The following is a 13,772-nucleotide window of genomic DNA, read 5'->3' as shown; positions in this document are numbered from 1 at the left end:
CTCCTTCCTGAGTGCAGGAAAGCGAGAATCCCACTCTGATTCAGGCTCTGCGCTGTACACATCCTTCCTGCCTTGGCATTTCTTGGTCTCCTTTGCTGTTTCCTCGGTATTGTCCTCATCCTCTTGATTTCATTGAATCCAGACAGCCTTGCCTTGCTTTATTTCTCAACTTGCCTCTGTTTACTTTAATTTCCATTATTACACCTTGAGCGAAATTATTTCAACACTGTCAGTTTTGCGGATGTTTTTTAGATAAGTTGATAGCCGGGTGACTGTGAGCATTTCCACTCATTTCCCTATTGCGAGTCTTTCCCTCCAGCCTCTTTATAAGAACACCTCCAGGGTAAGAATCATCCTTAGAAAAACCCTGAAATGCTCCTTTTATTCTCTCCCTTCTCAGAAATTTTCAAAGCTTCCTTTTTTGCCACCAGGTCATTGTGCAAATCCTTGAGTGTGGGCGTCCAGTTAGCTCTTCTGGCCTCCAACATGAAGTAACGCCTTCACTGTCCTCTTAGGAAGCCACAATCCCAACCCAGCCTCACAGGGCTTGGGCTGTGCCCACCACAGTCCTCTGCAAGCCTGCTCATCAGTCCTACCCCTTCCTTAGAGCATAGCCTAAACAAACTGACCGCACTGACCTCTCTCCTTTCCAGTCAGCCTCCCATGGTCACACAGAACCTCAAATTCTGAGTACTTGGTTATTTTCTAGAGGAACACTTTGACTGCCTTGTGTAGAACCCTTACCTCTCTCTCGAAGTTCTCAATCAGGGCATACATTTAAAGTAGGAAGTGACTTTGGTTTTCACATAGTCCAACATACTTCATAAATAAGGAAACCGATATCAGATGCTTAAGTGGGGACAGAGACTCCCCTCCAGACCCTCTATGCTCTCAATTTGGGGTCTCTCTAATCACATTGAAAGTAATCATTATTATTTATTTATTTGTAAAGTGACCAGTGTGCAAACATGAATGCCTGTTAGAGGCAAGAGGGGAACTTAAATGAGCAGCCCAGACAGGGGACCGATAGGGAAAGATGGGGACAGGGACTCATTGGAGGACTGATGTCCTCAAGAGGCGGCTACTTCTCTCTCGCTGAAGACTGCCGTTGAGAATCTGGGCCCAGATTCAGCTCAAGAGAAGGCAGAAATCTGGAGGGTTTTTTTTTCTTCTTCTTCTTTTAAAGATTTATTTATTTTAGAGAGAGGAAGCACGAAGTGGGGGAAGGGCAGGGGGAGAAGGACAAGCAGACTCTGTGCTGAGCGCAGAGCCAAATGACGGGCTTGATCCCAGGACCCTGAGATCATGACCTGAGCCAAAACCAAGAGTTGGACACTTAACCAACTGAGCCACTCCAGAAATCTGGAGGTTTGGTGTTGTTTTTTTTTTTTTTTTTTTTGTTTTATTTTTAATTAATTAATTTATTTATTTATTCATGAAAGTGAGAGAGAGAGAGAGGCAGAGGCAGAGGGAGAGAAGCAGGCTCCCCGCCCAGCAGGAAGCCCGATGCGGGACTCGATCCCAGGACCCTGGGATCATGACCCGAGTCGAAGGCAGACGCTTAACCGTCTGAGCCACCCAGGCGCCCCTGGTGTTTTTTTTTTAAGATTTTATTTATTTATTTGACAGAGCGAGAGACACAGCGAGAGAGGGAACACAAGCAGGGGGAGTGGGAGAGGGAGAAGCAGGCTTCCCGCGGAGCAGGGAGCCGATGTGTGGCTCGATCCCAGGACCCTGGGACCATGACCTCAGCCGAAGGCAGACACTTAACGACTGAGCCACTCAGATGCCCCAAATCTGGAGTTTTGTATGAAACTTATTGACTTTTAAGTGTTGAAAACTAAAAATTGTAAAATCATCTCTGCAGATGAGGTTGAGCTCCTGGCCTCCAGTTTGGGACTTCTGGTACACATATTTATTTTAATAAGTGCTTTTTGATCTTAATACAACGTAGAAAGGACTGTTGTTTGACTGTTTTATAGCCAATTTCCACTCCTTCCTTTAAGTTTAATTGCAGATAGCAATATAGTCAGCTCAAAGGTACTTCCCAGGCCCCTTTGCTGCCAGTACTAAGGTATGCTCATGAAGGCAACACTACAGGATGAAACCCTGTCCCGCTGGTGATGGATCTGTTGCCCAGTGAACTGTGGAGACCACAGGTCCTGAGGACTCAACCCAGCCTGGCCCAAAGACGTCACCAAAGTTTCCTGGTCTCATCAGGAGAAAGAATTCAAGGACAGACACACAACATAGTGAATGAGCGACACAAGCAGGAAAGTTTATTAAAGTGGAGACTACCAGGGCATCTGGGTGGCTCAGTTGGTTAAGCATCTGCCTTCCACTGAGGTCATGATCCCAGGGTCCTGGGATTGAGTCCCGCATCGGGTTCCTTGCTCAGTGGGAAACCTGCTTCTCCTTCTGACGGCTGTGCCCCCTTCTTGTGCACATGTTCTGTCTCTTTCCCTGGCAAATGAATAAATAATGTTTTTTTTTTAAAAGTGAAAGTACCATCTCAAGATGTGAGAGCAAGAAACAGAGACAGAGAGAGTAGGCTAGAGGGGGTGGAGAGGGAGAGGGAAAGGGAGTGTGCAAGCCAGCGAGCTGCATATGCAGCCTGTGGGGTTCACCTTCTATCTTTTACTGATAGTTGTTAACTAGGGCAAGGACTTCTTGGAAGCAGGGTTTCCATGCCTTTTCTTCCTCACTTGCTCAGGGCTTTCCTGTCGTGGCGCCACCATCGTGGGCCTGTCTGGTGGGACAGGCCTCTGACCTTCCCCACAGCCGGCCACGGCTGCCTCGTTGCTGGCCTGCAGGCATCCTATTAGAGCCTACCTACCTGTCAGCTCTAACACTGGGATTAACCTTTGTCCTTTCTTCTTTCAGCCTGGAATGTGCACAGGATGGTAGGAGCTTGGGCAGCTGTCCTGGACCATGAAGCAATCTTGAATGCTGGAAGCCAATCAGGATGGTGTAGTGACAGGTGAATAAGCCTGGGTCCTTATACACTGCAGAGTGCTTGCATCAAACTTCATATATGTGAGAGACTAAAGTCAGTGTCTTGTTTAAGCCATTTATTTGGTTTGTCTGCATATGCAACAAAAAAACTAAACCTAACTAATAAAGGGGTGCCTGGGTGGCCCAGTTGTTAAGTGTCTGTCTTTGGCTCAGGTCATGATCCCTGGGTCCTGGGACTGAGCCCTGCATCAGGGCTCCCTGCACAGCAGGAAGCCTGCTTCTCCGTCTCCGTCTCCATCTCCTTCTACTGCTCCCCCTGCTTGTGCTCTCTTGCTCTCTCTGTCAAATAAATAAATAAAATCTTTAAAAAAAGAAACAAACACTAAACCTAACTAATACAATTATTTTTAAATTTTTTCTTTTTTCACATTTTTAAAATTTGAATTCAATTAATTAACATATAGTGTATTTAGTTTCAGAGGTAGAGGTCAGTGATTCATCAGTTGCATATAACACCCAGTGCTCATCACATCACGTTCTCTCCTTAATGTCCATCACCCAGTTACCCCATCCCCCCCCCACCTCCCCTCCAGCGACCCTCAGCTTGTTTCCTAGAGTTAAGAGTATCCTATGGGGGGGTGCCTGGGTGGCTCAGCCAGTTAAATAGTGGCCTTCTGCTCAGGTCATGATCCCAGCGTCCTGGCTCTCTGCTCAGCAGGAAGTCAGCTTCTCCCTCTCCCTCTGCTTGTCACTCCTCTTGCTTGTGCTCTCGCCCTCTCTGTCAAATAAATAAACAAAATCTTAAAAAAAAAAATGCTGTGTCACTTAAAAAAAAAAAGTGTCTTATGGTTTGTCTCCCTCTCTGATTTCATCTTGTTTTATTTTTTCCTCTCTTACCCTATGATCCTGTTTTGTTTCTTAAATTCTACATATGAGTGAGATCATATGATAATTGTCTTTCTCTGACTTATTTCGCTTAGCATAATACCCTCTAGTTCCATCCACGTTGTTGCAAATGGCAAGATTTCATTATTTTGATGGCTGCATAATATTCCATTGTATATATATACACCACATCTTCTTTATCCATTCATCTGTCGATGGACATCTTGGCTCTTTCCATAGTTTGGCTATTGTGGACAATGCTGCTATAAACATCAGGGTGCACATACCCCTTCGGGTCACTACATTTGTATCTTTGGGGTAAATACCCAGGAGTGCAATTACTGGGTCCTAGGGTAGCTCTATTTTTAACATCTTGAGGAACCTCCATACTGTTTTCCAGAGTGGCTGCACCAGCTTGCATTCCCACCAACAGTGTAGGAGGGTTCCCCTTTCTCTGCATCCCTGCCAACATCTGTCGTTTCCCGACTTGTTAATTTTAGCCATTCTGACTGGTGTGAGGTGGTATCTCATTGTGATTTTGATTTAAAATACAATTATTAGTAAAATATTTTAAGATTTTTTTTTTAGAGATTTTATTTATTTTTTAGAGAGCGAGCGAGAGAGAAACAGCATGAGAGGGGAGAGGGTCAGAGGGAGAAGCAGGCCCCCCGCTGAGCCGGGAGCCCGATGCGGGGCTCGACCCCAGGACCCTGGGATCACGACCCGAGCCGAAGGCAGATGCTCAACCATCTGAGCCACCCAGGCGCCCTATTTTATTTTAAGATTTATTTATTTATTTGAGAGAGAGAGAATGCGCACGAGCAGGGGGCGGGGCAGAGGGAAATGGAGAGAGAAACTCAAGCCAACTCTGTGTTGAGCGCAGAGCCTGAGGCGGGACTTGATCCCGAGGCGGGACTTGATCCCATGACCCCAAGACCATGACCTGAGCCAAAACCAAGAGTCAGACGCTCACCCAGGTGCCCCTTAAATATTTTATTTTAAAATGAATTCCTAACCTACTGCTTTTACTCAGTCTAGCTGCCCTAAGGGTACCATTAATTTCTACTAGTATTAGCTAAGTCTAGAGGACACTTTGCAGTCTTTATCTTAATGGTTTTGGGGCATTTGACACTGTTGACCCCTCCCTGCTTGGACCATTCATCCTCAGGGCACTAACCTGAGGAGGACCGGGTGAGGCCTGCGGTGTTCCTGCTTCCTCTAGCTTCTCTTCTCAGGCCCTGCCACGTGACACTGCAGTTAGTCTGGAGAAATGAAGACTATCAGGAGAAGCACAAGGCTAGGACAGTTGAAGTAAGAATAGTCTGCGCCATCCACGGGACAGAAGAGAAGCTGAGGAGTAGACACACATCTGAATAAGAATTTAGTCCAGGATGAAAGGGGAATTTCAGGTGGGTGTTTACACATTCAATAAATGATCCTGGGACAACTAAAAATAAAAAATAAAAAAAAATAATCCTGGGACAACTGGCCAGCCATTTGGGGAAAAAAAAATTCCCATCTTCTTTTTTTTGTGTGTGTGAGTAAAGCCTTGGAAGTTTGTTAAGTGAAGATAGAGAAAAAGCTCTCAAGAGTGAGAGATAAGGGGGGGCGCCTGGGTGGCTCAGTCATTAAGTGTCTGCCTTCGGCTCAGGTCATGATCCTGGGGTCCTGGGATCGAGTCCCACATCGGGCTCCCTGCTCCGTGGGAAGCCTGCTTCTCCCTCTCCCACTCCCCCTGCTTGTGTTCATGCTCTCGCTATCTCTCTCTCTGTCAAATAAATAAATAAAATCTTTAAAAAAAAAAAAGAGTGAGAGATAAGGGGACAAATCCGGACCACCCTGCCCTAGGCGTGTGGGGTGGGTGTCTTTATGATAATCACCTGTGACCAACAAAGAATAACCAGACCCTAAAAAGGAAGTAAGCCACTGAAGATGTTATCAATAGAGATGTTAAAAGGACTTAAGTTCCCTGGTTAGCTTTCTATAAACAAGACCAACCCTAAAGGCCCTTGTTGGCAACCCTGTCAGGACCCCTCCTCTTACTTCTTATACCAAAATATATTTCAGATCAATGAAAGGTTTGAATTTTAAAAAATGAATCTCTAAAAGTTCTTTTTAAAAAACTGATTGATTTTGGGTGCCTGGGTGGCTCAGTTGGTTAAGCGACTGCCTTTGGCTCAGGTCATGATCCTGGAGTCCCAGGATCGAGTCCCGCATCGGGCTCCCTGCTCAGCGGGGAGTCTGCTTCTCCCTCTCCCGCTCCCCCCTCTTGTGCTCTTTCTCTCTCTCACTCTCTCTCTCAAATAAATAAATAAAATCTTAAAAAAAAAAAAAACTGATTGATTTTTAAATTGTCATCTAGAGGAAGGTCTTTCTAAACATGACCACAAACCCAGAAACCACAAATGGATACATTTGATTACATAAAATTAAAAATCAAATGACTTCTATACAGAAAAATACCTTTAAACAGTCGAACACTAAAGGAAAATGAGGAAAAAGTATTTTTAGCAAATAACACAGTGGATGACTTTCCTTGAGAGACAAAATACTTTCACAAATGTAAGTAAACGCAGAGAGGAAATGAGAAAAGGATCTGAGCATAGGAAAAAGAACAATTGGTTCATAAACGTGAAAAGAGGTTCAAGTCACTCAGTGTTCATGAAATAAAACAATGTGATGCTTTTAATTTATGAGATTAGTAAAGATTACAAAGCTCGGCAATACTCAGTATTGGTGAGAATGGGAGGAAATCAGCACTCCAGTGCACCGTGGGAGCCTAAGTTGGGAACACATTGTTGAGAACAGTTTGGCGATAGCCAAAAAAAATTTTAATACACATACATTTTGAACCATCCACTCCACTTCTCTCCCATCTGCACGAAGGTGATGGATGACTTAAGGATTGTAATTAGAGCATTGTTTGGATTTGTAAAATACTGGAACCAACATAAGCATGCCTCCACAAGGGACAGGTTGTTGATAATACCGTGCAGGCATGCAATACTATGTAGGTACCAAAAGGAGTGAGGTAAATCTATACATACTAATATGGACAGATGTCTGAGATCCTTTCATTCATTCATTCATTCATTCATTCATTCATTCATTCAACAAGTGCTGAGTCTCCAGTATGTGCCCACCTCTCTTCTAGACTCCAGGATACTTCAGAGAACCAAACAAAGTTCTGGGCACATGGAGTTGCTTTCTAGAAGGAAAGATGGACAATAAGCAAACTAAAATAAGTGCACAGTGTGAAAGATGCCGTGAAAAATGAATCCAGATGTGGAGCGTGGAAAGTGACTGGGGTGTTATTTTACACCGGGCCGTCAGGGGAGGTTTCTCTCATGAGGTAGCCAAGTGGCTACTTCAGTTTTGAGTCTCAAGTGTGTATGTTATTGGGCATTTATCCCAGAGAAATGAAAACCTACATTCACGTAAAAATCTGCATGCAAATAGGAAGCATCCTGTGATGGGGAGACTAAAGGCAAAAGAAATGCAGAAAAAGTAACCTTCCTTACAGCTTACAGCCCATTGACAAGTCCTTGGGATACACAGAGAGACCTTCCTCTGGGAGCTCAGCTGCCTGGATGTGAATACTTTGCTAAGGGCAAAAGGCAAATTTAGCCCAGGCCCCAGGATCCTGTAAGTCAACTTTAACATATAAAAATCCCTTAGAAACTTGTTTGTCTCTACCCCCCAAGGTGTATGTTAGCAATCATCCTCCAGGCCCATGGCCCACGATATACATCTGAAGGGTCTCATGACTGATGTTTTACTAGACAGTAGTAAATGACCTTATCTTAACAGCAGCTAGCCCCTCAAGTCCAGAAAGCCTTGCTTCCAAATTCCGTCGAAACTTGTGCTGTCCCTAACCCCCTCCCAACTTAAAAGTAGATCATCAGTCACTCCTCACGACCCCAGTGCAGCTCGTCCTGCTCATGGGTCCTGTCCCCGTGATGAGGGAGCAGAAGGGGCTGAAGACACAGCACAAGCCGACACCCTGCGACCTCCCCCCCGCCCCCCACTCCTGGGTGGGACGCGTGTGACATTCTTCCAGGAAGCTCCCAACTGTCTTCAAGTTACTGCCTTGCTAGAGGGAAGAACAACCTTGACTTGACCAAGGCAAGGCCTCCAGAATCTGGTAGGTCCTCTTTTGCATAAGAAAGTCCTTTTGAAAACCTCCCTTTGCCTCACCTCCCCCAGCCCCACAGTATATAATCAGCCTCCCCTCACAACCCCCCGGGCAGCAGCTCTTCCTGCCCACGGGTCCTTTCTCCGTGCTTTACTAAACCACCATTTTGGTCGCCTGGGTGGCTCAGTCGTTGAGCGTCTGCCTTCGGCTCAGGTCGTGATCCCGGGGTCCTGGGATCAAGCCCCGCATTGGGCTCCCTGCTCTGCGGGAAGCCTGCTTCTCCCTCTGCTACTCCCCGCTTGTGTTCCCTCTCTCGCTGTCTCTCTGTCAATTAAATACATAAATAAATAAAATCTTAGGGCGCCTGGGTGGCTCAGTCGGTTAAGCGTCTGCCTTCGGCTCAGGTCATGATCCTGGGGTCCTGGGATCGAGTCCCACATCGGGCTCCCTGCTCGGCGGGAAGCCTGCTTCTCCCTCTCCCACTCCCGCTGCTTGTGTTCCTGTTCTCATTATCTCTGTCTCTGTCAAATAAATAAATAAAATCTTAAAAAAAAAAATCGGGTCTTTATTAAAAAAAAATAAAATAAACCACCATTTTGCACCAAAGATGTCTCAAGAATTCCTTCTCGGTTGTCGGCTCCAGGCTCCACCCCACCAAACCTCCCCTATACTCAAAACCACATCACCCATGCTTTAATAAAACCACTTGACTGTTGCTCCCAGACCCCAACATCACATCACATCATCCCAGATAAACTGAGACAAATCATCACACTGTCTTGAAGATCCTATTCAGAAGGTTCTTACGCACAGCAACTTTCCCCTAAATGCCTTTGGCCACTGCAAAAGGACGTCGGCAAGGGCCATCTTTCTGAGCACATATTGCTAACCAGGATAAAAACCTGGGTTCGTAAGCAAAGGAGGAAGGTGAAAATGGGCATTAGCAGTTTCTGTCACAAGCCCTGAGTTAGCAATATCTGTGACCTAATTTCAGGGTTTCCATGAAACACCTTTTGACTCTTCTCTTCCCCCATCTCTCTGAAGTCACTCAAAATAGTGGGTGTAGCATGACCAGGGCCAGACCTGCCCTGTTCCTCATCTTGTCCTTGTCTCCTCCATTTTCCAGCATCTTCCCTCAGCCCAAAGACAAACGTCCGCATGAAGCCAACCCGATGAGTGTGCGCACGACACAGTCATCTGGGCCAAACTGTCGTGTGTGCTGGGAGGGGCCCACGGGATAACACACCACTGTCGCGGGAGGGGTTACTTCCTGGAGAAGATGAAAGCCAGACCTCTCTTAAGGCAAGGCCAAATTCCTTACTGCACAAAAACCATGAACCAAGATGAGAAAACCGCCATAAAAATATTAGAAATGTCTCCAGTTTAGTGTGGGTAAGAAGCCCGTTCTTCCATTATTCATCTTACCCCAGATGGATGAGCATTTCAGGGCAGTGAGCAAAGGCAGCAAAGTAGGGAACCCTATAGCCCCTCTTCAGCTTCTCATTTCCTTTGCTGTCTTGCTGGTCTGGAAGGACAGCTAGCTGGGGGAGGGGGGTCCAAAAAGCGAGGTGGAGGGAGGGGCTTGCTAGGTCCACAATTCAAAAGTCCTGGAGAGAAGTGATCAGACTCCCGGTAATCTGGAGGCATTTCTGCATTTCTGCATTGGGGTGAAAAGTTGGTGGACCTTTTGTATCTTTTGAATTTTGTACCGTGTGCATGCCTTCATTATCCAAGGCAAATTAAAAGAAAATAAGGACACAAATGAATTCTCAAGGATATAAAGCACTCCTTTCTGCACAGAGAAATATTCTATTTTAAATTTGTAACTGTAAAAATGGTTTTGCCTCAATAAAGGAATTAGTTTTGTTTTAGAAATTGACTTTTTGATTTTGAAAAATATTGGTCCATTTACAAATAAGCTCTGAAATTTCTTTTTTTTTTTAAGTTTTTATTTATTTATTTGAGAGAGAGAGCACAGAGGGAGAATGAGAGGGAGAAGCAGACTCCCCACTGAGCAGAGAGCCCGATGTGGGGCTCCATCCCAGGACCCCGAGATTATGACCTAACCAACTGAGTCACCCCAGTGCCCCACTCTGAAATTTCTTCTAACAGTAAAAAAAAAACATGAAGTATTTCATTTTGACATAGCAGTCTCTCCATTCCTCAGCATCTGAAAATTTCCATTATAAGACATCATTCATCTTGCATTTACTATTTAAATCTAGGTTTTTTTGATCTAGTGAGAAAAACAAGGAGAACCAAAGTAGTTAAAAAGAAAGCAACAAAGAGGGCGCCTGGGTGGCTCAGTTGGTTGGGCAACTGCCTTCGGCTCAGGTCATGATCCTGGAGTCCCTGGATCGAGTCCCGCAAGGGGCTCCCTGCTCTGCAGGGAGTCTGCTTCTCCCTCTGACCGTGCTCTCTCTCATTCTCTCTCTCTCAAATAAGTAAATTAATGAAAAAAGAAAGCAACAAAGAAAAAATCATCAAAAATATATTAGTTTAAAAATTATGGTACACACTACAATGTGATTCTGTCATTAAAAGGAATGTATGTACTGATTTGAAAAGACTTCCACATTATATTGTTTTGTTAGGAGCAAGTTGCAGTAGATTGTGTAGAATGAATTTTTTTTTGGTAAGAGAATAATGTACAAATGTACACACTAAAAAATATATATAGAGGACTATAACCCAAATTAGTAAGGGTGTGATGCATTGTGGGTTCCTGGGTGGTTCAGTTGGTTAAGTGTCCAACTCTTGGTTTCGGCTCAGGCCATGATCTCAGGGTCTTGAGATCGATCCTGCATTAAGCTCTGCGCTCAGTGGGGAGTCGACTTGGGATTCTCTCTTCTTCTCCCTTAGTCCCTCCCCGCTCTCTCTCTCTCTCTCCCTAAAATAAATAAATAAAATCTTTTAAAAAAAATGGGTGTGATATGTCAGAAGAACTGGGAGGAGGGGATAGATTATGAGTGATGTCTACTTTCTAGGTTGTATTTTTCTGCAATACATGTTTTGTTTTTAATATAAGCGAATGCTATTTTGTACAGATAATTTAAGAATTACAAAAAGGGAGGGATTTTAGAGAGCTAGGCAAGAGACCAAAGGGTTACAAGCCAAGACCTCGAAGCATTCTCCCTCCTCAGACTTTTTTCCCCCAAAATTTAAAATTCTCATGTCTTATTGGATGATTAGCACCCTTTTCAAGACCCTCAAATCCTTTGCGGCTGCCTGTGAAAGTGGTATAATTAAACCATCAGGAGGATATTGTAAACTGTGGGAGAATCTGACTTGCTCTAAGCTGAGGAGTGAATAGGTGGAAGAAAATGTGGACAGGCTGCACTGATCCATTTGGCTAGGTACCTTTGGGTAAAGAAGCAATGGTGAGGGACAGACTCTGAGCCCTGAACCCTTGCAGGAGGGAGGACCACTGAAGTTTTGTGAGCTGATCAGCCACGGCACCCGCAGTACCCACTGGAGGCTCCTGCGATGATGGTACAAGAGGGTGTTGGCCAGGAAGGAGCTGATGGAATGATGGAAACGGGACCGAGAGGACAGTCCGGATAAGACTCCGAGCCCCCCTGCCCTTCTCCTCATCTATCTCTACAGAGGATGAAACTGAAACCGGCGAGGAAGAAAGAGACTTCTTAAAACAGAGGAATAAAGAAGCACACAGTAACGACAAGCTAGAAGCAAGAAAAAGAGAAGGAGCGCCGACATCTGATAAAGGAGAGGGATCTACTTGCACTTTGGGAAGAGACACAGGTTCTCTTTGAACAGATATGCTTTGTCGTTTTCCGACCCGATGGCAAACTCCCAGAATGGACTGCTGTGCATCCAGAGGAGGGAAAACATTAGGAACCTTGTAGGAATCATTGATTTGTGCGAATCCTTCCTCTTCTCATTCAGGTTGATGGAGAAGGAGAGATGCGTTGTTTATTTAATAGGTATCAGAATAGGTACTTAGAAGCTATTGGATACTGGGCTCTGTTATTAGGGCACAGAGTCCTTCCAGATCCTGCGAGGCAGGGGCCATGATTATGATCCCCATTTTCTGGCTGGGGAAATTGGTAAGTAAAGGTCACAGAGTCAGTGGATGATGGAGCCAGGACGGGAATCCAGGTAGACTGGAGTCTGAGTCTGAGCCCTGAGCCCTAACCCCTACACTAATGGTCTCTCTCTCTCTCCATTAAACGGCCTCTCTTGATTGGACCCAGGTCTCTGCCCGACACTTTTTTTTCCCCAAGCGGATACTTACATGGGTTTATTTCTCCTGACAACACTCCCTGTATAGGGCATTACTTTGAGAGGCCAGTGTGAAGAGTCCTAGATTATAGAGCAATCTAAGACCAGATACAGGATATGAGAACCCAAAGCATACTCAGGTAATACTATCACTGAAAAATGTGATCATGTCCAGTCACTTAAATATTAGTTCTTTTTGAATTGGTCATTTGCTTCCCAACTTTTAATTGTATTCTATTTCCTGAGGAAAGATCTTTGGAGGCAATGGACGAAAAGCTAAGCTGACCGGTCCTTTTTTTTTTTTTTTTTAAAGATTTTATTTATTTATTTGAAAGAGAAAGAGCATGGGGGTGGGGAAGGAGCTGAGGGGGGAGGGGCAGAGGAAGAGGGCCTAGTAGGCTTCCTGCTGAGCACCGAGCCAGCAGCAGGCTGGTCCCAGGACCCCAAGATCATGACCTGAGTCTAACTCAGACCCTTAACCGACTGAGCCACCCAGGCACCCCTGACCTGTCCTTTTAAAAAGCAACGGTTTGGGGGATTTCATTGAATACAGACACTTTTTTTTTATTAAAAAAGAAAAGCTTTATTGTTTGTTGTTGTTGTTTGTTTTTTGTTTGTTAGTTTATTAAAGATTTTATTTATTTGACAGAGAGAGACACAGCGAGAGAGGGAACACAAGCAGGGGGAGTGGGAGAGGGAGAAGCAGGCTTCCCGCCGAGCAGAGAGCCCGATGCGGGGCTTGATCCCAGGACCCCGATCCCAGGGCCCCGGGATCATGACCTGAGCTAAAGGCAGATGCTTAATGACTGAGCCACCCAGGCAGCCCAAAAGGCTTTATTGTTTATAAAAAGGAAAAAAAAAAGACAAAATATAGAAATAATTAAAAGAAGCAAAGGTACATATAATGGAAGGCCCTACATTTTGCTGTGATTTCCTGACGGATGATGGGAACTCATAGGTTTATCTAGTTTACATTTTATTGCCATTGTACAGAAATTCTTTAGTATAGACTTTTTGTGTGTGGCATAAAAGAAGTTAACCTTAAGTATTTTAACTTTTATAAGTAATGTTTATCCAGAAACATTTGTCAAATGAAAACAAATCTGGACTTCGAAGGGACTTTATTCAAAAGGATAATTATAAGGAAGAAAAGGGACTTTTGCAATGGGGGAGCTCTGTGTAAGCCTCCGAAAAGTTAGAGGTTTTTTGTTTTTTTTGTTTGTTTTGTTTTCTTGTTTGTTTTATTGATTTCTTTTCATCTTTAATTACACATTTCTTGAGCACATACCATATTACAGCTCCTGGGATACAACAATAAACAAGGTAGCCATGTTCCTTGCCCTTATGGTTTTTATATTCAAGTAGAGAAGACATACAATTAAGCCAACAATTGTAATCAAAATGTATATTATAAAATTTTTCAAACACACAGAAAAGTTGAGAGACGCGTATAACGAGCATCCAACTATCCATCACTCATTTGGAGAGCAGCTGCCAGTATTTTGCGAGAGTCACTCTGATAGGAGCAGAGAGCTCCTGGTAATCAGCCTAGGTG

This window comes from Mirounga angustirostris, unplaced genomic scaffold (assembly GCF_029215605.1).
Source record: "Mirounga angustirostris isolate CCGP_5_RB_7025 unplaced genomic scaffold, mMirAng1.0.hap1 SCAF_8, whole genome shotgun sequence".
In the NCBI taxonomy this organism is placed as follows: domain Eukaryota; kingdom Metazoa; phylum Chordata; class Mammalia; order Carnivora; family Phocidae; genus Mirounga; species Mirounga angustirostris.
The sequence above is the reverse complement of the archived record's forward strand: the minus strand, read 5'-3'. Positions refer to the sequence as shown.